The sequence below is a fragment of the Aphis gossypii genome, unplaced genomic scaffold, assembly GCF_020184175.1.
Source record: "Aphis gossypii isolate Hap1 unplaced genomic scaffold, ASM2018417v2 Contig00456, whole genome shotgun sequence".
Classification (NCBI taxonomy): domain Eukaryota; kingdom Metazoa; phylum Arthropoda; class Insecta; order Hemiptera; family Aphididae; genus Aphis; species Aphis gossypii.
The window spans coordinates 85531-111585 of NW_026083113.1; the positions used below are offsets into that span (position 1 = coordinate 85531).

Sequence of the window (26055 nt, forward strand, 5' to 3'; positions counted from 1 at the left end):
TTGAAGCACTGTTGGTCTGAGTTTTGCGGGTTGATTACAGCTTTTTTTCTTTCAATGAAATCAGGTAACGGAATATAAGACGAACTACTCATAGGTGTATATTGATAAACACCTAATAATATTCCGTCAATACACTGTAGCGTATAACCACTTCCCTTGCTAGAATATTCGTCTTGCTCAGCCATTAATTTTATAATACCTTCTTCAACAATTTCCCGTACACCAGTTTCGGAAAAAATTGGTCTAGCTGAGGTCTTAAATGAACGGTTCTCTGTTGAATTATCAACATTCGGAATATTGTATGTAGCTTCCAGCTTTAAATTAAACTTGATTGGATGTTTAGACGCTTGTGATTTTAGTAACTCGACTTATTCAGATTTAATCGAATTAAAAAATGCAATATAGTTTTGAATGTTTTCGATATTTTTTGCGTAATACCAACGACTTTTCTATTTGCAGAAGACGAAATTTCGATAAAGCCGGGAGACTGTACAAGAAGTAAACGTGCTTTTTTAGCTTTGATAGCAGACGTAGTGTTTGCGGAAGAAGCACGTTTCCCGTTATCGGTTGTAGTGTAAGAATCTTTAAAAAATAAAAATCCTAATTAATATCTAAAAATGTGTTGTCGAAAATGTCGCGAGTGATAAACTATATTTAACTTACCTGTATTAGCGTCTAGCATTTCATATGCATCCATTGCAATCATACAAATATCGTCATCAGATAACATGTTTGAACCACCAGCTGGTATATCTGGAACAGTTATTTGCGGTGCTATCTGTATATCTTCACGTGCGGCGGGTTGACAATGTGCAGGCACGTTAATGATACCTTCAAAAAATTATTATAAATTAATATCATGAATGATGAAAAATAATATTATATAAATACATACCATGAAGATTTTTTTTGGTGTCTATTAAGATGTGACTTGTATTTAAATGTCGTAGGTCAAATAGTGCATGGGAATCGAATTCCGAGATGATTTTTTTTATGAGTCGACAAATTACGCTTCGCGTTAAAAACCGATGGACACTTATCTCATTTAAACATGTTTAAATAAAGTGTTTAAACACTTGGAAAAATTGTTAATACTGTTGTGTGAAAACGCGGAGATAATACGTACGAAATGGTTGTCTAGAACAGACTGAACGTACATCGACGGGTAACGGAGCAAGTGTCTTAGCATTTGCGGTGATGAAGACAAATTAAGCCAGGGTTAGGTAAAATATTATTTAGGAATTAGGTATATCACTATAGATTTTTAACTATTTTGGGTATCATTGTATTGAACAGAGCATCGATAAAATTCCTGAAACTGACCTGCACGTGCGAGAATAGACCGGTTGGGACAGGGCATTTTCGATAACAATAGAATACTTATACATGTAGTGTTTTTCGATCAAATAGTCTCGTAAAACCCAACGACGTATTATTTAATTTGTAACACATTTTATATATATGTTTTATATTACTCAGCTAAGTATAAAAAACTATAAAGGTACTTACGTGTCATGAGATCCATATTTAAAAGAAAAAAAAATGTAAAGAAAATGTATGTAGAAATGTGATGTTGCTTGTTGATCGATAAAAATACAACTAATTTCGAAAACTCTGGTTTTCGAAATCTCTGGGTACATTTGACTTAAAGGACCCAGGGTATATTATATGAATTAAATAAACTGAATTTAGAGTCTAGACAGACGGATACTTACCTGTACTATTGTTTGTTAGGGATTTCTTTTTTAGTGAGTTGTGTATTCAGACACGAACGTTTTAATTTAAATGCTGGAGAATAAAAGCGTGACAATACGCGGTGACGATCTATGGTGGTCATCGAGGGATGAGGTATTACAGGTAGATGAAATATACATTTTGTTTTGATGATACAAATATATTTAGTATAACTACAATATTCTAAATACATCTTATAGAATTATTTCTAAACTCAAATCTAATTTCTGTACAATACTATTATTATTTACATCTATATTAAAATCCGAATTCGTTCTATAATAAAACCTAAAGTATCACTCGGAAACTCGTACCATATTAAAATCATAGTTGCATTTACCATCTATTGTACTTTTAGTCGCCGTCTATATTCTATCGGCTCGATTTCTTCCAGTCTCCTAACCCAATACAAAAGTTGCATAAATATATAATATTGAGTATGGAATACTATTGTTTGTAATGCAAACAAGACTCTACATGCTTGTTATACTATAATTTTTCAAATGGTAATATGCCTGTAATATGTGATAACAACAGGGATAGATAGCGTTATCTATTGAATATGTGTGCACGGTAAAATAGGCCTGCGCATGTGCATGATAACTGTTGAATATACATTAATATGTGTGTACGGTAATATAGTACGTGTACAATAATATGATAACCATGGCGGCTGGCGATTGATGTGGGGGCGGCGCGACGGGGTTACACGGATACGTATCCGGCTGCGGTGGCGGGGACGGGGGCGGTGGTGGGGACGGCGGCGGGTCAGCTGGTCAGCCTGGTCAGCCGGGTCAGCGGGTCAGCGGGTTAGGTTCCAAAACTCTCATTTTACACCTTCTTATAACAATGTTTCACTATAACTAATTTTGTTTGTAAAATAGTGTTGGTATTTTGTATAATATAGACTATATGTATAAAAGCTCAAATATATGTGATTAAGCTCTGCATAAAACTGTTTTTATAAGAAGTTTAATTTTGTGTGATGTAGTTTTTTAGCCATACATGTTAGATTTTTGTTCCTGGTGAAAAATTGTTTTTAAATGAAAAAAGAATTGGCTACAATACCGTATTTGTAAAACAAATTGTATTAATTGTATATTGCATATTAATTATCATTGATATTTGATATAATGTAGAGAAAAATGAGTCAATATTAGAAATTAGTGGACAAACCTAGCAATTAAATCCTTCAAACACATTTCTTACAGGTAAGTAAGTATGTCATTAGGCATTAAAAATAGCCATAAGTAAATAGAGTATTGAAATTAAAATTAAAAACAATTTTTTCTAGTATTTCCAAATGACCCTGGAAAGCTGTCACTGGTATTATCAAATGAGCTAGTACATCACTTTTCATCATTAGGCTCTCGTCAACCAATTTCATTGGAGTTATTGAATTATGAGTTCCCCAAGAAAAAATATCCAAATGGTGATGTGCGATAATTTCATGAAAATTTTTACCACCGTAAAATTCAAAATTAACGGATGTTTGTAAAAAGGTGGTGGCTTTCATACTTGACATCACAAGATAAGTTTTTTTGCTTATCTTGTAAGCTTTTTGGCCTTCCAATAGCAAAAAATTCATTCTTGGCCAAAATAGGGTCAAATGACTACAAAAATATTAAAAGAACAATTGATTCTTATGAAAGTTGGTCAGAGCATATTACCAGTGAAATAGCTAGAGGTTTGTATCAGAAGAACGTGCGAATTGATACAGGAATCTTAGAAGCAGCTAATCGTCAAGTCGCTGAAAACCGAGCAGTTTTGTCAGCTATAATTGAAGCAATACTATTTATAGCTAGACAAAATATAGCTTTGCGAGGGCATGATGAAGGCTATAAATCATCCAATCGTGGTAATTTTTTGGAATTATTAAAACTCTTATCTAATTACCATGCTCCATTAAAATACCATATGGTTAAAATAAATGAAAATCAGCATAACCGTGTAACATTTTTATCAAATGTAACTCAAAACAATATCATGAATATTTTGTTAGAAAAAGTTCGTTCATTTATATTTAAAGAAGTAAAACAGGCTAACGAATTTGCTGTTATTATTGACGCTACTACTGATATATCAAATATTGAGCAGTATACATTTATTTTAATATGCATTAGTGAACAAGGAAAATTTAATGAACGATTAGTAGCCCTCGAAACTGCACCAGATTCTACTGGTCTTGGTATGTTCAATATTTTTTTGTTAAATTACTGATAAATATCAAATTGACTGGCGTTCACAATTAATTACCCAAGAATATGATGGGGCAGCATCTATGCAACGGCAATATTCTGGTTTGAAAACACGCATAAAAGAAGAAAATCCTCATGCAATTTACGTTTGGTGTTCCGCCCATATTTTCAACTTAGTTGTAGTTGATACTTGCGACTGCTGCTTAGAAACAAAGTCATTTTTTGGCAATATCAGCTCATTGGTAGAATTTATGCGAGCTAGAAAGTGAACTGCAATATTCATAAAATGGCAAGGAGAATTGTACTCACAAGAACAGAAACGTCGATTAAAACGGTTTTCATCTACAAGGTGGTCATCACATGATAGGGTGTTAATTGTGGTATAAGAGAAATATTTTGCACTGTTAAAAACTTTAAATGAATTGACCACACTAAAGGATTCTGACCAGGATATGGTGTCAACTGCAGAATCTTTAGGTACTAAAAATAATTACATTATATCAATTTGTTTTAGTTTGCACTTTATAAGAAAAATATTTTCAATTACCACAGTAGTTTCTAATTATTTGCAATCAAAATCAATGGATTTCATTCAAGCTATGACATTACTTGATAATGCTAAAACTCGTTTACAAGATTTAAGATCTGAAGAAAACTGCATTCAGATAGTTAATGATGATAAATGTTGCCGCCGCAACATAATGATACAATATAATAATAGTATCTTTATGTTTAATTAATACCGGGAAGCAAGAATAGCTGGTCACACACATAATAATCACTTATCGTATTCTTTATTTTTGTTATAGTTATAATTGAATTTTTCGAATGTCTTGCGAGTTATATAATATGTAGATTACCTAGCACCGCGTTATCATACGGCACCGGCTCCGTCTACGCAAATTAATTATCACGGCCACCGTATTGTATACATCTTCTCACATCGTACGTTGTCGCGTTTACACGGTGTGCGCCAAATTATTTTATTGTATTTCAAAATAGTGCGAATTTTATTTTTTATTATAACCATTAGCGCCAGAAGGGCCTAATTATTATATTGTTGCACCAATTGATTTATTGTACCTTTGTTCCGGCGCGAATCGTCAATTTTATATTATAATATTTAAGCTGTGTGTTAACACCATTTGCGTGTTTTATTTTTATGTGAATTATATAGTTTAGGCAGCGGCTGGCCAGCAGTGCACCGACAACCTGTGAGTTAATTGTTTTATATTATTATTATATTTGTGTTATAATTATTTAGTGGTTAAGCCAAAAGGGCCATATATATTTATTATTATTTTTTCGTGCCATAAGGGCCGTTTATTTATTATATTTATATTTTGTTTGGCCATAAGGGTCACGCATTTATATATACCTTTTTTTTCCGGTTGGGCCAGAAGGGCCACAATATATAATATGCTGTTATAGCCATAAGGGCTTTGATTTATTATTTATATTATATTTTCAATTTTATACATTTGCATTGCTGTGATTTGTTATATATTTGTGTCATTATTATTATTGTGTATTATACAGCAACAGTAACTTAATGCCAAAAACCGTGTTACACATTAATACACAAATACACATAATCCACAATAATCACTACATAGCCGACAGTAATTGCTAGGCAATCCCGACCAGGTTGGTTCGAGCTATTACACCACTACACACCCAGCTAGTCCTCCATAATATATTTTTTTAGACCAAGGTGTTAGCGGCGTAAAATAAGAGTTTGGTTTCCGGACTCGTATATTATTATTATTATACTCCAGCCTTAATATTTAAATTAATATTAATAAATGGTATAATACAGCTACAATGGACCGCCTACAAAAAAAAAAAAGGCAAGAGCGACGAAACATTCAGCAGTTAGAATTTATGGTTGATTATTTAACTCAGCATCCGGAAGTTGCAACAGGCAAAATTTACAACTCTGAATACCAAAGACAAATTGCAAGGTTCATGGGAAGAACTATCTGCCAATTTAAGTGGTATGAAAACCTCAAACCAAGCCACAAAAAACATCAAGTCGTGGAAAGAGGTGAGTTTATTACTTTTAGTTATGTATTATTATGTTTACCTTTATAAACGCACATTTTTTATGGTAATTTTTAAAAGTAGACATACTAAAATATTATTTGGTCTTTGAAAAAATCAAGTAAATTTGACGACATTATGTTAAAAAACTTTGGCCTACTTAGTGTTACTTACTTGTGCTTGTGCCATTGCTCAATAGGGTATTCAAGTTGTTTTTATATGGTAAAGGACAGCTAGAATACTATTAACAAACTATATTTTTAAATAATGTGTTCATTGTAATTTCTAAAATACTGTTTCTATTTGTGTTCATTGTTATAATATTTGTAGTCATTATTATTATTGTGTATTATACAGCAACAGTAACTTATTGCCAAAAACCGTGTTACACATTAATATACAAATACACATAATCCACAATAATCACTACATAGCCGACAGTAATTGCTAGGCGATCCCGACCAGGTTGGTTCGAGCTATTACACCACTACACACCCAGCTAGTCCTCCATAATATATTTTTTAGACCAAGGTGTTAGTGGCGTAAAATAAGAGTTTGGTCTCCGGACTCGTATATTATTATTATTATACTCCAGCCCCCTCAATAAGTTATTTGTACATGACAAAAATCAAGAAGAAAAAGATTTTAAACAGACAAGACCAATGAAAATAAAAATGATGTCTGGAGAAAAAACAAGAGATGACATTTCTTCATTGCCTAGTGATGTGTTTCGAAGAAATGTTTATTACAAATTGTTAGATGCTATTATTACATCAATTAATTATTACTGTAAGGTTTAGTGACTCTAGAGAAATACTTAAAGATTTGTGTTAACTGTCTCCTGAGCAATTAATGACAATGAATGAAAACAAATTACCACAAAATTCTTTTGATAATCTGCAAAAATGGATTGTACACATTGACAAAATTGCATTAAGAACTGGATATTTAACATTTAGGAAAAGCTTAAGTGAACTACTAAATGGTCATGAACTTAAATTCAATTATTCTACACCAAATTATGAAAATAGTCAATATAAGTTCTGATGACATCCCAGGCCCAAGTTCAGATGAAAATGAACAAAAACAGAAGACACAATGAACAACTTCATGTTTAAAAATACTTGAGCTATTATCAAATTATGGTTTAATTGATGCGTTTCCAAATGTATACATGACCTACAAGTCATTGAGTACCATTCCCAATATCATCGGCTTCTGCTGAGCGTAGTTTTTCAAAAGTAATATATAATCATACATAAATTGCTATTACAAGCATAAAACATCATTATAATTTTTGGTACATTTTTATTTTAAGGTGAAATTAATAAAAAATAGATTGCGATTCTCAACAGGACAAAGCCGTTTTGAAAGTCTTTTAATTCTGAGTACTGAAAAAGATTTCCTATTGACATAAAAGTGTCATGATCAAGTTGCTCTATATTCAGATTTTTTTTTAAAAAAATTAATGTTTTCTTAATTATTTTTCAATAATATACATATATAATTAAAATGGTATCTATAATTTTATACTTCTTTTAATTGTATATTAATTTTACTATCTCATTTATGTATATATGTTACTATAAATAAATAAATTAGTTAATGATAAATTATATCATAAAAAGCTCATATTACAAGAATGTGCTTTAGAGGAGCCTCTCTCCTTACATTTATTAATTGTTGAATCAATAAATCAATTAGGCAATAAATATTTAGATATGTATTTTAACACAAAATATGCAACAAAATAACGTATTGTAACCCCCTTAATTTACATAATACATTCTTCAAAGACGTTAGTAAGGTCCATTAGTACGCCGAGATGAATGAATCATTAAATTAATGTTTTGAAAATGGATTACCAAAGTTAACTACATTATCTGTGTCACTTTTCAAAGTAAAATTTTTTTATACTTAAATTTAAATTTTTTCCATTTTTCAACTGTTTGGGCATGTTAATTGAAATTATTAGGGATGTTTTTTGGTCTAAAATATAGAGAGACAAAATGTTCATATGTACCTATTTGAAAACAATTTTTGAAGTGAGTTTTTTTTTTTTTTTTTTTTGGGGTGTGTTTTGATGAACTGAGGGTCTTATGAGATTTTGAAGAGTGGGTGGTCAGTAAAAATGTTTGCCTCACCACAATTTTGAGTTCGTCACGTCACTGCGAGTTGTTACGTGTTCAGACGACGGGTGCATGTTTATCCGCGAGACTGTGTTGTTGTGTGGCTGCTGTGCTGCTACTAAACGTGTCTCCGTAAAGAAACTCGTCATGCTTGCCTCAAGCGCCCGTAAACGTGCCTCGAACGGTTTTGATTCGTTCGTTTGTTGCAACGTTTGTGTCAACAACTTTAAAAACTGTTCCGCCGCGGTTTTAAACAGGTCGCTCTCTACCGACCCTGCGGACTGTACCTATTGCATAGTCGACTGATACCCGCAGTATTCCAACAGGTTGTCCGTAGCTGGTTTTTACTTGTTGTCGGGCTTGTCAAAATCCCCGCGGGCGGCGTCCGAATTAGGGCTTACGATTTCCTATGGGTATTTGAAATACACGGGTACACGGGTACACGTGTATTTCAGTACACGGGTAGACGTGTATTTAACCGTGTATTTAATGATCTATAATAATTTATAATGTATAACAATTTATAAATGTTAATAAATTTAGGATATAGAAAAAAAAAAATTAACAGTAGTACACTGGCGTCATTAGATAATTAGTTCGATGGTCAAGGACGTCATTGCAGATTATACTTATATTATATTATGCTCTGTGTGTGCAATAATTATTACGAAGATTATATCCATAGAAAAGTAAATAGATAGAAAGGGCACTAGTGTGAAAAAATTTTGTTGACATGTTGAGTGACACTAGCGCTCCAGGTTGTCGCATTTTGTATTTTTCACACAATCGATAGTTACAATCGATAATTATAATCGATTCAACTTAAAATCGATTAATTATATTATATCTACATATTATCTATTTAAAATAAAAACCATGAATTATAAAATTACAATTAATATCAATTTGTTGAAATTATTAATAAATGAAAAACAGTTATGTCTTTTTATATTAATACATTTATCATACATATTTAATAATAATACATTGTTTATACATACTTAATATTAATAATAATAAAACATTTATTAAAATAATATAATTGAATAAAAATGGTATAGCACAAGTGTTACACAGTGGTTAAAATTAGTACACTACGACTACTACTATATAGATAAATAATATTATGTTTATAAATAGTTGAAATAACAGAAATAAATAATAATTATAATAATAAAAATAATAATAGAATTAAATTACCATATAGTTGCCATACGAAATATATATGTATATACCATACAGTATAACAATGCATTTATTACATTAGTTAATGCATTGTTTCCACATATTAAATATTAATAACAAAGAATAAATACAAGTTTTCAAGTTAAATTTTAAAAATGTAGTTGTTTATGTACCTACCTATGTTAAATAATGTTTTTATTACAGTTCTTTAGTATTTTTGTCTCTTAAGTTTGAAATGTTATAGTAATTTGTGGCAAGAAATAAATATGTCATTTGTTTCAGAGCATAGGTTTTGCACTTTTTCCCCTTTCAGTATTCGGTTAATATTTGTAATATAAAAAAAATTAAAATTTTGAATGCATGATTTAAGAACAATTGTTTTGTATGTGAGATAGACATATAGACGAAAATTTAATCTTAGAATCAATATAATTTAAAAAATGTTGTTTTATATTGGGTTTGTTGATGAAAGCATGAATATTGTAATTAATTCATTTATAATAGTAGCATAAATGTCAACTGAAATAACTGATGGCGTTTGAAGACTACAATTTTCATATCGTTTATTTTTATTATGTCTTTGTGTTTCGAATAATTTTTTGAACTTAAAATTTCTAAACAAAATTTACAATTTTTTGTCGTTTTTTTAACTTTATTTATAATAGCTCCTGTGACATAAGACTGACAAGCTAAAGCCAATTTAGAACTTGTTTTTGGAATATTATTATTATTTGTTATGTGAATACTAGAGGATGCAAATAGTGATTTTTAAGAATTTAATGAAGGAAATGAACACAATAGTTTTTTTAAAATTTGTCAATTTTCACAGTTATCATTCTCGCAGTTAGCTCCCACACTTTGAGAAGACATTAAACTATTGAGCATCAGTGATTTAAAAGATTACTGGAAATTATAACACGTCGGATTATATTACGACAACCGTGGCTTCTAATTTTTACAAAATAAATTTTCCACTGGATCCTGATTAAAAGATATCAGTGTTATAAATTGAAACCACTAGCCAAAAGTTTCTTACATACATAATGTATCCCTTTAATAGTGGTAATCCAGTTTTTAATTGTTGGTACATTATTTTTTGAAAATTTCATACTTAATAAAATTTGTATAGCGTCATCCCAAAACGTCCAATGTGATGACGTAGAAGTAACAACACTTCGCAGTTCTTTACCTGGCAATGTTGAAATTGAACTGCTATTGACACTGTCAAAAAGCTTGTCTATGAACAAACAAAGTTTTGCAGTATCTGCTGCTGCTATACTTAGTTTGTCCTCTTCTTTGCCTAAAATTATTTTTTTACTAATAACTATAACATTTATAAATATTTTATAGTACATAAAAATGTTACTCACCTGCACATTCAGATAACATTAGCATAATTGAGCCTACTCGTTGACTCAACACTTGAGCAGCCACTGACACTTTCATTTTTTTTAATCTGTCTGGGTAGATGTGAGCATCTGTCAATTTAGGTGTCATTCGTTCGCCTATGTCTAGTCTTAATTTATCTATTTCATAAAACTGTATTATTTGACTCCATTTGGCGACTTTTTTTTCTCCGTTCATATAAAACAATAAATCTTTGTTTACAAGATTATTTCTTATACCCTTTAAAAGGTGCGGTGGGTCACACAATGGTACAATTTCTATTCCGTCAACCTCAAATCCAATGTTTGTTTTTTCTATGCCTCTTCTAGCGTAGTTTTCAACGGTTCTTTTAGTTAATATATTGAGAGCAGCTACATTGGTCGGAGCTTGATCACAAACCGTTGCAATTATTTTTAATCCAGTCGACTGAACTGCTCTTAATTCTTATAGTCTCTGTCAGAGCAATGACTAAATCATTAGTTTTCATTCCACTTTCAGTAAAATAAAAGGAAATTGATTGTTTAAATTTTCGTCTTACTCAGCGAACCATAAACGTTAATGCTTTATCAGCAAATTTAAGTTTTCGGTTGTCATTACCCAAATCTTGAAATCCAATAATTTTATCATCAAGTTCAGAATACTGGGTGCCAGTTGCCAATGAAACTTCATCAAATAGAAGCACACAGTGTGTATCTAATTTATTTTTAAATTGGCTAACGGTATCCTTTAAATTATTAATAATTTGATCATTTTTACCAGGTTCTACTTGCAGTTGACGTTGTAAGTCCATAAGGGTTTTACGAGATGGTAAAGCAAATGTCTTAGATAAAAGACGATAAGTTTTTGCACCCGATTTAAAGATCGATAAAGCAAAAATTTTATCGTCAATTGAAAAACGTCTTCCTCTCGGTGAAATAGTTTGTGCTTTTAACTGAGTTTTAAAAAAGTTGATTGAAGTTTCATTCATCTTAGATATCAATAAACCATGCTTGTTTATGAAATTCTTAGCTTCAACCAAATTTTTTTTATTTACTACATGTCTTCTATTTATAACAGATAAAGATTTTTTAAAATCAATCATGGCTTTATATAAATATTTCTTTCGTGGAGTCATATTTTTAATACGTGTCAATTTGATTTCTTTTAAGCATCCTTTGCTTTTAACACGGGAACCTATAGAAAAAATGTTTAATACATAATTTTTATATACTGATATGTAAAATATGATAAAATATTATATACCTCTTTTTGACTGACTTATGTCACAATTTAAGTAAGAATTCTCTTCCCTTGAAGATCGCTGTCATTGAACAATTAATAGCAACATGACTGTCTATCCTGATTTCAGATGGTTCTACCTCTACAATATCAAAATCTTTATCTAATTAACAAAACAAAAAAAAAAATAATAATATAAATGAATATCAAACACATATTTTATAACAATTATTGAATCAATAATAGTCTAAGTATAAAGTAATCAGTATGAACTATGAATATAAATATTATAAATACCATCATCTTTACTGTCATTATGTAAGACGTCTAATGAACAGTTTTCTATAGTCCAGTCGACTTTCGTAATTCCTACACGAGAGTTACAGGTAGACAATTACATACGTTAATTCCTACATATTTAAAAAAAAATAATATAATAATTCATAATTGTAAAAACATAATAGTGTGGAGTAAGTGATGAAATAATGTTATCGCACTCGTTTAAATCCCTATACATATGGTGCCCATATAAAAGAATCAGATCTATAAAGATAGATTATAACGATAGTTTATCGATAAATATATTATATTATTATATTACAATTATTATTTTTTAAATTATTAAATATTATATAGAATGCACTACTTATATTTTTTTTTACAATAAATGATGAATTATTATTATATTACAATAATTATTAGGTAAATTATTAAATATTATAAAGAATTATTTATATTATATAGAATAAAGGGTTAAAATGTATAACAGTATTATAATATGATATAACTGATATTAGATTGATAACTTATTTACTTATAATATACTTAGTGTAGGAATTTACACGTGTACTTGTTTTTTACTGTGTAGGAACTTACATTCGCCCAAATATTAACTTACGTCAAAATGGAATTTAAATGAGTAATGTCAACAATTTATATTATTGCGATGAAATTGTAGGTACTATTTTTATTTTGCATACATTGAGCTTAATGCATATTTTTGAATATTTAGTATGATCGTATTTATTATATTTAAACCGATAATAATTTAACTGATCATAGTTTATAACTTGTTTTTTGGTCAAACATAAATTTATTTTATAAATACAATCCTATAGCAAAATATTTATATACTATGTACCTACGTTCACCGATCATTTATATTAGAAAATTAAAAAAAATATGTGGTCGTAGCAGATAATACACATATTTATACTATTGAATGAGAATAATAGATTTTTTAACTAAAATAATAAATAATAATAATTAATGTACGTGAAAAATAAATAATAAATTTAGTTTGTTATCTCAATTATATGTATTAATGTAAAAATCAGCTTAACACTAATATGCCTATTTTAATAAATTAATATATTTTTTTGTGGGTAACTTTATTTTTTGTGAATATTTAAAAAACTAAAATGCATATTTTTGCATTGTTTATTGCCTACAAATCCTAGCCCTGATAATCAGTAATGTATGAAATATACCTATAATTTTAATAATGATTTAAAGGGTATAAATGGTTAGAACTTCATTAACTTTCACTTACCAGGAGATATTAACAATAAAGGTATAGCTTCTTTATGTAGCCGTTTTGTACCAAGTATTTTGAACTTTGGCTCAAAATGCATGTCACAAATTACGTATTTTTCGTATGCTTCAATCATAGAAAGGTTATTCAGTTTTTTATTGTTACATTTTGAAACCCAGACATCAAACAAATGTGGTTCTTTTGGGAACCTATGCTTAACACGTTGGCTACCAATCTGTTTTTCAACCAACTTGCGCTAGTTACCATGTGTAGTACTGGTAACTCTCACATTGTTTTTCTCGCTATACTGTGGGAGTGACCGGTGACACTCAGCTTATCTTAGTTTAGTACCTTCAGTATACTCGTATACTGTTAGCGCGCTCTATTGGATAAAACTATAAACGAATAAAATCTTTATTATGTTATTTACCTTGGGGTATAATGGGATAACTCCCGATTTTTAAAATATGTACATTTTCATTATGCATATGATTTTTTATTAAAAAAAACACACAAGATTCATATTAAATGTTTTACAGATTTAATGTAATAAAATAAAATACAATCAAAATGTATTAATGACTACTTTTACATAATACTATTATTGTACATGTATACTTATATAAAATATTAAATAACATCATAAGAATCTTTTAAATGTTTAATAACATAATATTTACATAGAATTAAATAGTTTTTAAATATGACACTTGTCTTGGTAAAAAAAAAAAAAATACAACACTTGCCTAAATAAAAAAAAATTATATGACAGATTTAATAACAAATGTATAACTTATTTATGATAAATTTGAAAACAGTCAATACAATAATAAGGGTTAGTTTCACATGTCTCATACATGGTATTCACTTGTTTACATTTTTTTGTGCCTCATTTCTTCCTAACTCTTTTCTTAATCGTTCATAGCAACCAACACATCTACTCCTTTTTTTCCTATTACTATTTTTCCTATACTGATTATTTTCAACCAACTTATGTTTATTAGACCTCGGAGAAATAATTTGATCATCAACTTTTCCTAAAGCCATAATAATTTCCTCTCTAAATTCAGAAATTTGTATTTTTTTACCTGTAATTTGTTTGTGTAGTATCATTGCATTGATTACTGATGTTCCTATTAACAAATGAAATGCTACTTTGTGGTACCACCGAATAGTTTTTCTCAAAGGAGAAAAGTAGCTGGTCATTTGATCGGAGACGTCGATGCCTTGTTTATGTTTGTTATAAAATATTATACTTTCAATTTTTTTTATGGGTTCACCTTTCCTATTTTTTTCCCTGTTTCCAATATATTAATACCATGTTTAGTAGAAATCATCCTTACATCTTTTTTATCCTTCCAGACACTTGCTACAACACCTTTGCTATTTACTTTTCCTTTTATTTCTCCCTTTTTAATTTTTGCATTCATCACGTCTTTTGGCAATTCTCTGGCATTTTTTCGTAGTGTACCTACCATATGGGTATTGTTTTGGAGTAATGTATGTGCAATTTTAAGCTAGTATAAAAATTATCAATTATTAAAGTCCTGCCTTCATTTAAATATCCATCCATTAATTCCATAACAACTTTTCCTGCAGCAGGAAAGTTTGTCTGAAGAGATAAATTAGAATCTTTTCCACTATATACAATTATTTTATATGTATATCCTATAGAGTCACATAATTTGTATAATTTTATTCCATACTTTGATGATTTATTAGGTAAGTACTGTCTGAAAATCAACCTGCCTCGAAAAGGTATCATGGATTCATCTATAACTACATCCTCACCAGGAATCTTAGCATCACTGTACGTTTTCACCAACATATCTACTAAAGATCTAATTTTGCCTAATCGATCATGATCCAAAATGTCATCATTATTAGCTAAATTAAAGAATCGCAACAAAAGTTGAAAACGATTTCGAGGCATCAGTAAAGGAATGTAAGAGTTTTTATATAGTAATTTCGATACCAGTAATCACTTAATTTTGGATAAGTGACTAGTCCTGTATACATGACTATGGCCAACATTTTCTTTATCTCTAAATGGTCAGTACTCAGTATCCACCCAATCTCTTTTATATTTTTTGGCTTGTCTATTTGTTTCTCGCACAATCATTTCTATAACATCATTATTTAAAAATAGATAAAAAAATCGATCGGCTTACTGTCTGGAGCTCTGGACCAAGATTACAAATATTTCGATCGTTACCAATGTATGGAAATGTTGATTGATGTACATCTATACAATTATAATAAATATTGTAACCGAATATTATATACAAAATAATAATGATTTAGTGTAAATTACATTGATTTTATTATTTTATGATTTATTATACATACTTGAAACATCAAACCAGTGATCAGTTTGCATTTCCGTAGGCTGTTCGTTATTTGAATTTTCTTCAATATCATCTTCAAAGTCAAATTGACTATTTTCAATAACATCTTCTATTGATTCATCAGAAGAATCAGATAAATCACTAGGAATAAAATCACTTCCAGAATCTTCAAATTCGGTTTCAAGTGCTGATAAAATTTCATCGGAATCCATTTTACGTAAGGTAAAATGTACGTAAGATAAAATTACGTAATTTTACGTAAAAGGTTATAGTTTTAAAAGTACGGATAACTTTACGCAGCAACTAATGAATAGGGACTATACAAATTAAAAACAATTTACAGTGTACAGTACTGCAGTAACAGAGAATCTAGTTTGGCTATAAAAATAATAATATTAATAAACTGTAACCAATATATATGAAATGAACAATGAATGTATATATATATATATATATATATAATACTCTAGCTATAATTATACCCAATTGTCGTCGTCGTCGTTATCGATAATCTTCATGCGAAAAATAGCTTTAAATAAGGCTTATCTAAAAATTAACGTAAACAAAATCTAAATACAGAGTTCAAAAATAGATATTTCGTTGAAGAACCATGAAATATTTCTGAGAGTCCCTGGTAACTCTCATATGAAAAACTATGAAATGTATTCATTCTGTACCACGTGTGTCACCGGAACTTCTCACACCAAAACAATTATACTAATGATCCCTATGTAATCTACATCAAAATGGTCCAAACAGAATATTTTTATCTTGCTTAGTTATGGAATTATGGATTTGGTACGCAATAGAAGTTTTTTAAAAATTAGCTTGGTAGGATATGCTTGTTTTGTCGAAAAGCACCGGACATACTAATGGTAGCCAACGTGTTAATGCCTATAGGTACGATTTTTACAAGTATTCACAACACACGTTTGTGACGGCATTATAAAATTATACGTGTACACTAAACTATTATAAAATAAATTTGATAACGTAAAAAAGTATAAAATATAATAGAAAAAATGTAATGTAAAGTAAATCACTCGGTCAAAAAAAAAAAAAAAATAAAAAGTCAAAAGTCAAAGCCATAGACAAGAACTTGAAAACCATGGATTAATAAACTATGGGGAAAACCTTGTTTTTGATTAGTTGGTAAGACACTTAAATATATGAAGGTTAATAACAATTGTCGCTAAAATATTGGTCATAATCAGGCGATACGAGTTATCCCCCTATGATTATATCTATACAAAAGTGCATTATTTCGCTGCTTATCAATTATATCATATAACAATATAAAAAACATGGATGGCTGAGCCCGTAACAAATATTAAAACGCCTAATAAATAATAATGTATGAAAAGTAAATAATGGGAATAACAGAAATAGGTTAATCAAACAAAGATAATAATTGATAAACTCTTAGTTTATTATATAATTTATACTCCAAAGTCCAAATTAAACGATACCATATTATATTATGTTTGCCACCGTCTCTCAGTCTCAAGTGTCACCTCTCAAGCTCAACGTATTTTAACTTCTAAAATGTCTAAATTAAAAAGTTGGGTATGGCAGTATGCCAAACGTATTGGAGACAAAGAATATTGTAATATGTGTGATGAAGATGATGTCAACGAATTTTCATGTACTGGTGGAACTACGGGATTATTAGGTCGAAATTTAAAATTAGTGCATAATTTGAAGCCAACAAACTGTCAGTCATTAAGGTACGTTTGTTTGTTTGAATTTTTGTTACTAAGTAAGATACGTGATATCATATAGGTTGTTGGTCGACGGTCATACCACAGAATAGTTTTATCATTGATTTTCATTTGACAATGTATATAAAAAATTATAATTTGAATACTTATTTATGATTTTTTAATAACATAATAAACTGTTTACATAAAACATTGCATTAAATTTTCAATCCTTAAATATAAAAAACTGAACGCTTGATGAATTTTTAACAACAAAACCATTTGCAAATTTTCAATGATGAATTTCGGTCAAAATTTGATATTTAAATGCTTATAAAAAAAATTGTGCGTATGTATTTTTATTATTTTTGATTTGCTAGTTAATCCACTTGTGAGGAATTTTGTATTAAATTTTCAAAAAATTTGACCCAACGAAATTTTTTTTATCGATATTTAAAAAAAAAATTTGGAAAAACCGAAAATTTCTTAGGCCTACAATTAGCCGAAAACTTGTCAAATTATTTTACATTTTTTTGGTGTATATAAAATGGTTATCTTAACAATTGGTGAAATTTTAAAATGTTGCGATAATTTATTTTTGAATTACATCAAAATAAGAAATTCATGCACGGAAAAACGGGGGAACACCCATGTCTTACTTCCAAGTTCAAACGCTCATAAAAAATTAGTTTGACTTACGGTAAAATGTTTTTTGTTAGAATGGTAGAAAAACTTATGGAGAATCTCATATTAAATTTTCAAATTTTATACTCACTCAAAACCAAAAAATACGTATTACGCATTTTACGTATTTTTTCAAATTTCTAACTTTAGACGCTAATAAAAAACAATCAAAAATTAACGCTCAATTTTTTTTCCATTTTCTTAATTATCTCAAACGGAATAATTTTATTATTTAAAAATACGGCCAATAAATTACTCATACGTGTATATTATTATATAAATACAAGTTGTACTGTACAACGTATGATGAATCTTGAGTATACTTTTCGTGCACTCTTCAGCCAAAAAACTTTAAATCAATTAATTCGAAAAATTATAAAATTTGTGATTTAAGTTCATCTACTTCAAGTTCATCGACCTGCACCTCTACATTACCTTTACCTTCATTTTCCGATTTCGCAGAAAATGATGACTCTGATGGTATAAGTGAAATGGAAGGTCCAGTTAACTCAAATGTTGAACATAAGTCACCAGTTAGTCGAAAACGCAAAAGACCTAAAAAAATCTAAATTTGCGTGCAGTAATGAACGAAGAGAACTGATTCATGAATCAGCAAAATTAATATCAATGAATCAACTACCAATTTCATTTTGTTCCAGCATAGGATTCAAAAATTGTATGACTGTCGTTGAGCCCAATTATAAAGTTTGTAAGCAAGAAGCAATGAAAGCTAGAATAAATAGATTAAAAAGTTAGTTGAAACAAAAATAAGGGAAAATCTACATCAGACAAAAAGTATCGTTTGTACAACTTTGTATAACTGGTCTTCGTTATCTCAGGATTCATATATTACCGTAACTGCACATACAATTGATTTACATTGGAACGTTAGCTCTTATACCCTTAGCACGCATGAAATGGAAGAACGCCATACACCTGAGAATCTAGCGATTCAATTGGGCAATACATTTAATGAATGGGAAGTTAACAGTAAAGTCATAGCTGTTGTCACCGACAATGCTTGGAACATTGTTAATGCCATTTCATTAATATCTAGCGATACAAACATTAGCAGTGTAACATGTGCAGCTCATTCACTTCAACTTGCTATCAACCATTCGCTAAGACAAGATAATATTCAATTATTGGTTGAAAAATGTAGTAAACTTGTTTCTCATTTTAAACATTCAAATATAGCGAAACGATCATTAGAAATTAAACAAGAACAGCTTGGTATGGCAAAAACGGCTTTGATTCAATACTGTAAGACACGTTGGAATTCTACCTTCATGATGTTAGAACGTCTATACCTTAATCGATCTCCATTAGCTAACGTCATAGCTGATCTAGCTATTACAAGTGCAACTATAGCACAAAAGTTTGAAATTACAGAGAGCCAATGGGCTGGGTAGAATTTCTTATCAAAATACTCAAACCACTACAAATAATAACGCAACTATTTTGTGATGAAAAGCATTCTTTATTTATTACCGACTGTTAAATTGGTTTTTTTTCTATATGCTAAATATATTAACATATATAATACATAATCAATTATTATAATAATAATGTATGTTAATGTAATAATAAGTAATGGTCTGACCATTGAAACGGGAGAATGAAAGGTAATGTAGAGGTGCAGGTCGATGAACTTGAAGTAGATGAACTTAAATCACAAATTTTATAATTTTTCGAATTAATTGATTAAAAGTTTTTTGGCTGAAGAGTGCACGAAAAGTATACTCAAGATTCATCATACGTTGTACAGTACAACTTGTATTTATATAATAATATACACGTATGAGTAATTTATTGGCCGTATTTTTAAATAATAAAATTATTCCGTTTGAGATAATTAAGAAAATGGAAAAAAAATTGAGCGTAAATTTTTGATTGTTTTTTATTAGCGTCTAAAGTTAGAAATTTGAAAAAATACGTAAAATGCGTAATACGTATTTTTTTGGTTTGAGTATAAATTTGAAAATTTAATATGAGATTCTCCATAAGTTTTTCTACCATTCTAACAAAAACATTTTTACCGTAAGTCAAACTAAATTTTTATGAGCGTTTGAACTTGGAAGTAAGACATTGGGTGTTCCCCCGTTTTTTCCGTGCATGAATTTCTTATTTTGATGTAATTCAAAAATAAATTACTAGGTATATTCAACGACGAAAGCTTGTTCTGTAGAAAGGTTTAACCGAACTTTAAAAACAAACATATATAGAGAGTTTACTGCTCAGGGTTCACATAAATGGTCATCTATTTTACCCATCCTGATAGATAATTACAACAATTTAAAACAGAACGATCGGGATGACACCAGTCCAGGCGGAAGAAAATTCTGCACTAGTGACTTTGAAACAACGCACAATTGAAAATTATAAGTAGTCGAATTCAATATACTCATAACAAATTTATTATAATCGCAATATTTTAGGGTATGAATAAAGCAAAGTGATGTGTGCGATATCGTCAGTAGTAATACATTCACTCTAGCAACGAGTCATTGTTCTCTATACTTAAAATCATTTTTTTCACGTTTAAAAAATAAATTTACCAGTGTTTCCAAATATGGCCGGTTCAATCACAGATAATGCGGCTGTATACAAGAAAACCTTTACATATGCCCCGCCAATACCACCATCGGAGCTTATCGATTCTACTAAATATACGTTGAACTTCATGAAACGTAAGTTTATACATATTGGGATCGATCCAACTGATATGTCAGAGTGGCGGTGCGGTGCATATAATAACCCATCACTCACGTTATATTAATATTTCAACTGAGTTTCTAAAAAGAATATTTTCACTGATGGGTAATATCCTATCATTTATTTTGGAGCAGCCGGCGAAATATAAAAGAACCATTTTTCTTGAGACAGAGAATTTCAAGTTATTTAGGCATGATGTATAGCGGTGAAAACTCCTTAGTAATAGAGTCCAAGATACACGACGGATGTCGAATTCTTTTAAACCGTACGAACTCATACGACTTCACTACTATGGAATGATGCATTTTTGAATCAATCGTACGAAAATCAACTATAATGCATCCAATCGTCTTAAAACAATTCGATATATTTACGAATTATATTAATGGGAACTTTCCAAAGGGAATCATTGCCGAGAACGAGTGAAGAAATGACTACGTTTTATTAAAAATGTACGCGATGAACATATTATTGCAAGGAGTCCTAAACATAAGTCGATTTCATTAGTCAGCTCAAATGTATGCATTAGCGCAATTAACTGAACATTGTACAACGGTGAATGGTGAAATTCTCCAAAGGTATAACCAATATATTTTATCTATGTACAGAAGATTTAATAATTATTTTTTTAAGCCGTTTGGGTAATTTAACAATCATTTCACCCAGGGCCGTATTTAAGATTTTGGCGCCCGAGGCAACAAAATTTTAACGCCCCCCCCCCCGCCACTTTGCTTTAATAATTTAAATTAACTAGTTGGTAAGTATAGTACTAATACTTATTATAGAGATTGGTGTCTGTATTAAGTATTTAAATAAAATAATAATAAAAAAAAGCTAATGCAGGGCCTGGTAATATATTAATATATTTAAAAATGTAAAAAATAACAGAAACTATAGGTATATACTACTAAAATATAAAATAAACATAAAATATTTAACATATTATTAATACATTATAATATATAAAATAATTACTTCAGTTTTTTTTTCTTGCTAGGTAAAAAATAACTGAATACAATAGGTAATATACTAATGAAATATAAATTAACATAAAATATAATAACACTCTCAAATACATTTCAATATAAAAAATCATTACTTCAGTTTTTTTTTCTTGCTTGTTTTGCCGCAAATGTTTTATCACATCTGAGTAATTTAAGCTCTTTGTAAGAGTAGCTTCTATGTTAAGACTGCAAGACTATTAAGTCTTTCTGAAGACATAGATGATCTTAAATAATTTTTTATTCTACGAGTGTAGAAAAAGACCTTTCGGTTGAACAGTTGGAGGCCAAATTACAAAGGAACATTCTTAAAGCTACATCAACATAAGGAAAAATTGTAACTAATGTTTTTTTTTTATAAATTTACTCATATCTAATAGGGTTTTAGGAGGGTTGTTGGTTAATTTTAGTACACTTTGAAAATGATACATTCATTTCAAAGGATTCATCTAGATCTTGTTTGTAGATAGTTCTCAATTTTTTTTGCATCTTCACGTATTTTTGAAGGGTCTAGTTCATATATTTTTAAAAAAGTTGTATTTAGATATTATACTGTCATAAGCAGATTTCTTTTGTTGAGTTCAACTGTTAAATTGTCACATATGACATAAATATATTAATTTTAAATTGTTTTGGGCTATCAAATGTATGACCAGGATCATTGGATTCATCAAAATGTTTTTTTCGTTTTCTTTGTTTATTTTCAAATTCCGGAATTTTATCACAGTCTATAAATTTTCTTTTTTGCTTTTGCGTCTTCATAGGTTTGAAACATTTCTCGTACAGATTTAACATAAGCAACTAATGAATTATATAACTCTACTACAGTACTCAAATCTATTTGAACAGACTGTAAGTTTACTAGTTTTATTAAATGTATGAAGTACATCATTCCAAAACTCGGTCATAAATGATGTTTCTAGTCTATTAAGTTGTCGAAGTAGTCCCTCAGCTTCTGACCTTGTAAGTGGTTTTGTAGTTTATCATGTTTCAAATCTAATAATGCTTTTTCACCCCAGCCCAATTTGTTTTCAACTATGGCAAGCATCATCTCGAGCAGACCAACGAGTATCTGATAAACTCTTAAGAGTGGAATTATTGTATTTTTTAATAAGCTCCACGAAAAGTTGAAGATGAGAAATAAACATATAGGTTTTGGATAAATGAAAAAAAATTGTTTGCTTCTTCGCAACAACTAGCACACATTCCAATGAGATTTAGCGAATGAGCGGAACAGGGAACAAAATCAGCTAAGGAAATAACATCTTTAATTCTTGCTTGGACACCGAATAAAAGCCAGACATATTTTTGGCGTTATCATAAGACTGGCCCCTAAGAAAACAAACATTAAGTCATATTTCTTCAATATAGAAAAATAGCAGCAGTTAACGACTCAGCCTTATGCCCAGCAGCGTCAATGAACCCAATACAACGTTCCACTGGTTCTCCATTTGGTAATACATACCTTATAATAAAATAAAGTTGGTCAATGTGAGTTATATCTGGGGTTGAATCAATACTAATTGAAAAGTATGTTGCCACTTTGACTTCTTTAATTATTGTTTCTAGGACTTTTCTGACATTATACTTATAAACTGCTCATAAGTATAAAAGATAAATATGAGTATTTCCTTTACCAGGATTCCCATATTTACTTATATGCTGAGACAAAAAAGGATCATATTCTGCAACTAATTCCATTGCCATAATAAAATTACCACTATTAGCAACAGAAGATCCATACTTTTCTTTCTTCAGTTCCTCTAAATGGTAATCCATGACTAGCTAATGACTTTACTACAGAACATACTCGAGTTAGCACATTAATCCAATAATTTGTCTCTATTTTTAACTGACGAGTAATTGTAATGTCTTCGTCGGCTAAATCAGTTGCCCGTTGTTTCATTTTGTATACACAATTTTATGTCCTTCTGAGCTTTCATGTTTTTTTCAATTTTTCTGGATATTTCCAATTTGAGAATCCTTTTTAGAAAACAGTCTGGTTTTCAAACAAATAACAAGGGATACATACACCGATCCATTTGTTTCTGAGTAGGATAAATAATCTCGTTGGCATGTCTCTCCCATTGACTAATACAGTTTTAAACCAATCTTTATTTAAGTACCTATTAAAAGTCCGATGACCTCCAGATTTATGTACAATGAGATACTCTTTTTTGGAATGTGTAAATCTGCATTTATATTTTGGCTGAATCCATTTCTACAAATATAATCTCTTGTTTCTCGTCTAAATTCCACAATCCTGGATCAGAACTAAAATTAGCACAAATTAAAAAAAAATAGTAATTACTAATAATCGCTATTTGCTATACCTATATGCTATATGTTACAAATTTAAGTAATTTATTCTCTAATAATCTATTAATTGATATTTATTTTTTTTAAACAACATTAATTGGTTAGGTTAATTTTAAATTTTACTAATTTTACATAGGAGATTTACACAAGTCAACAAAGATAAATAACTAACATTTTTATACAATTGTATACATTATAAAGAAATATTTTAAAATATTGTGAATTGACTCACCCTGGAATATCACTGGAATCTGGTTTATGTAAAACACTCGATATCCAGATCAATATTTCCAGTCTTATTGAGTGATACTTGACTACTTGTTTTCTTAGACAATACCACAGACTCAATTTCACTTGGTAACCCTTCATTTTCTTCCTATTGTTATTCTAAAATGACAATAAAAATTTAAATTAATAAATACTAAAACATATTCTTTTAATAGATCTCATTATAAAAACGTTAATTATTATTAAAATGATATACCTAGGTAATTTAAAATATTGTGAAATTACTTACACTGGAATATCACTGGAATCTGGTTTATGTAAAACATCAATATCTCCAGTGTTATTGAGTGATACTTGACTACTTGTTTTCTTAGACAATACCACAGACTCAATTTCACTTGGTGACCCTTCATTTTTCTTCGTTGTTAGTTCTAAAATGACAATAAAAATTTAAATTAAAAATTACTAATACATATTCTTATGATATAATCAGGCTAAGTGAAAAAACAATTAGGTAATATTGAAAATATTGGCATTTTAATTTATTTTTCATTCATACAAGGTTGGTTTCAGTCAGCAAATATAAAATGCCAACATTATTTATAAATAAACTAACTTATTATTATAAAGGAATATTTTCAAACATATGAATTACTTACAATGGAACATCATTGGAGCCTGCTTTAATGTAAATCATTAATATTTCTAGTGTTGTGTGTGATACTTGACTACTTGTTTTCTTAGACAATACAACAGACTCAATTTCACTTGATGACCCTTAATTTTCTTAATTTTTTTAAACCAACAAAGTGTATAATAAAGTTATTGTATTAATGTAATTTAACTAAATTAATATTAATTATTTAAAAAATGTATTAAATGTAACTAGAGAGCTAGATTATAAAACATAAAACTAATAACCATCATTGCTAAAACACTTACCTTTTATTTCTTGTTTTGAAAAAAATTCAAATATTTTTGGAAGTTTTGAAATTATTTTCAATTTGCAATTTTCTTTTTTGTTTGCAGCTCCGCTAAGTTTTTTTTTTTGATTCATTATATATAATAATAAATATATTAATTATAACTATATAAGTATAATATAGTTTAATATGCATCTTATAAATGAAACTTAAAATAATAAATCAGTTTTAAAGTGGACTTCACAAAACAGCACTATAGAAGACAGAACACAACGCAGTACAATTTTGACGATAGTCGATATGGTTATAATAATTTATAGGAACGATCAACGAATGAACGCAAAACAATAAAACATTAAACAACATTATTATTATCGTATGATGGTCTATGGCTATGGGTATAAATTGTTGTTCATGGCAAACCGTAAATACTGTGTCTATGGTTTTACCAGTGATATGGGAAGTACGGGCGATACGACTAAAAATAAATAATACCCGCCGTGACCGTGCTCGCCTCTATACTCATCTATGACGGAGGCCGAAGTAATATTCCTCAGATTGGGAAACAAATAACAATTTACTATATTGTACGATTGTTAATTACCTAATGTATTAACTTCTATCATAAGCGATATCATGAGCTCTAGCCAACTCGTCTAGACTGTTTACTCCTCGATCACCACGAGCTAGCCTTTTTTTTAATTTCGTAC

General features: G+C 29.5%; 1 pseudogene; it reads left to right on the plus strand.

Moving 5' to 3' along the window:
* The first annotated feature begins 2955 nt into the window (after positions 1-2955).
* Positions 2956-10151, plus strand: LOC114126658 (uncharacterized; annotated as a pseudogene).
* Positions 10152-26055: the final 15904 nt, after the last annotated feature.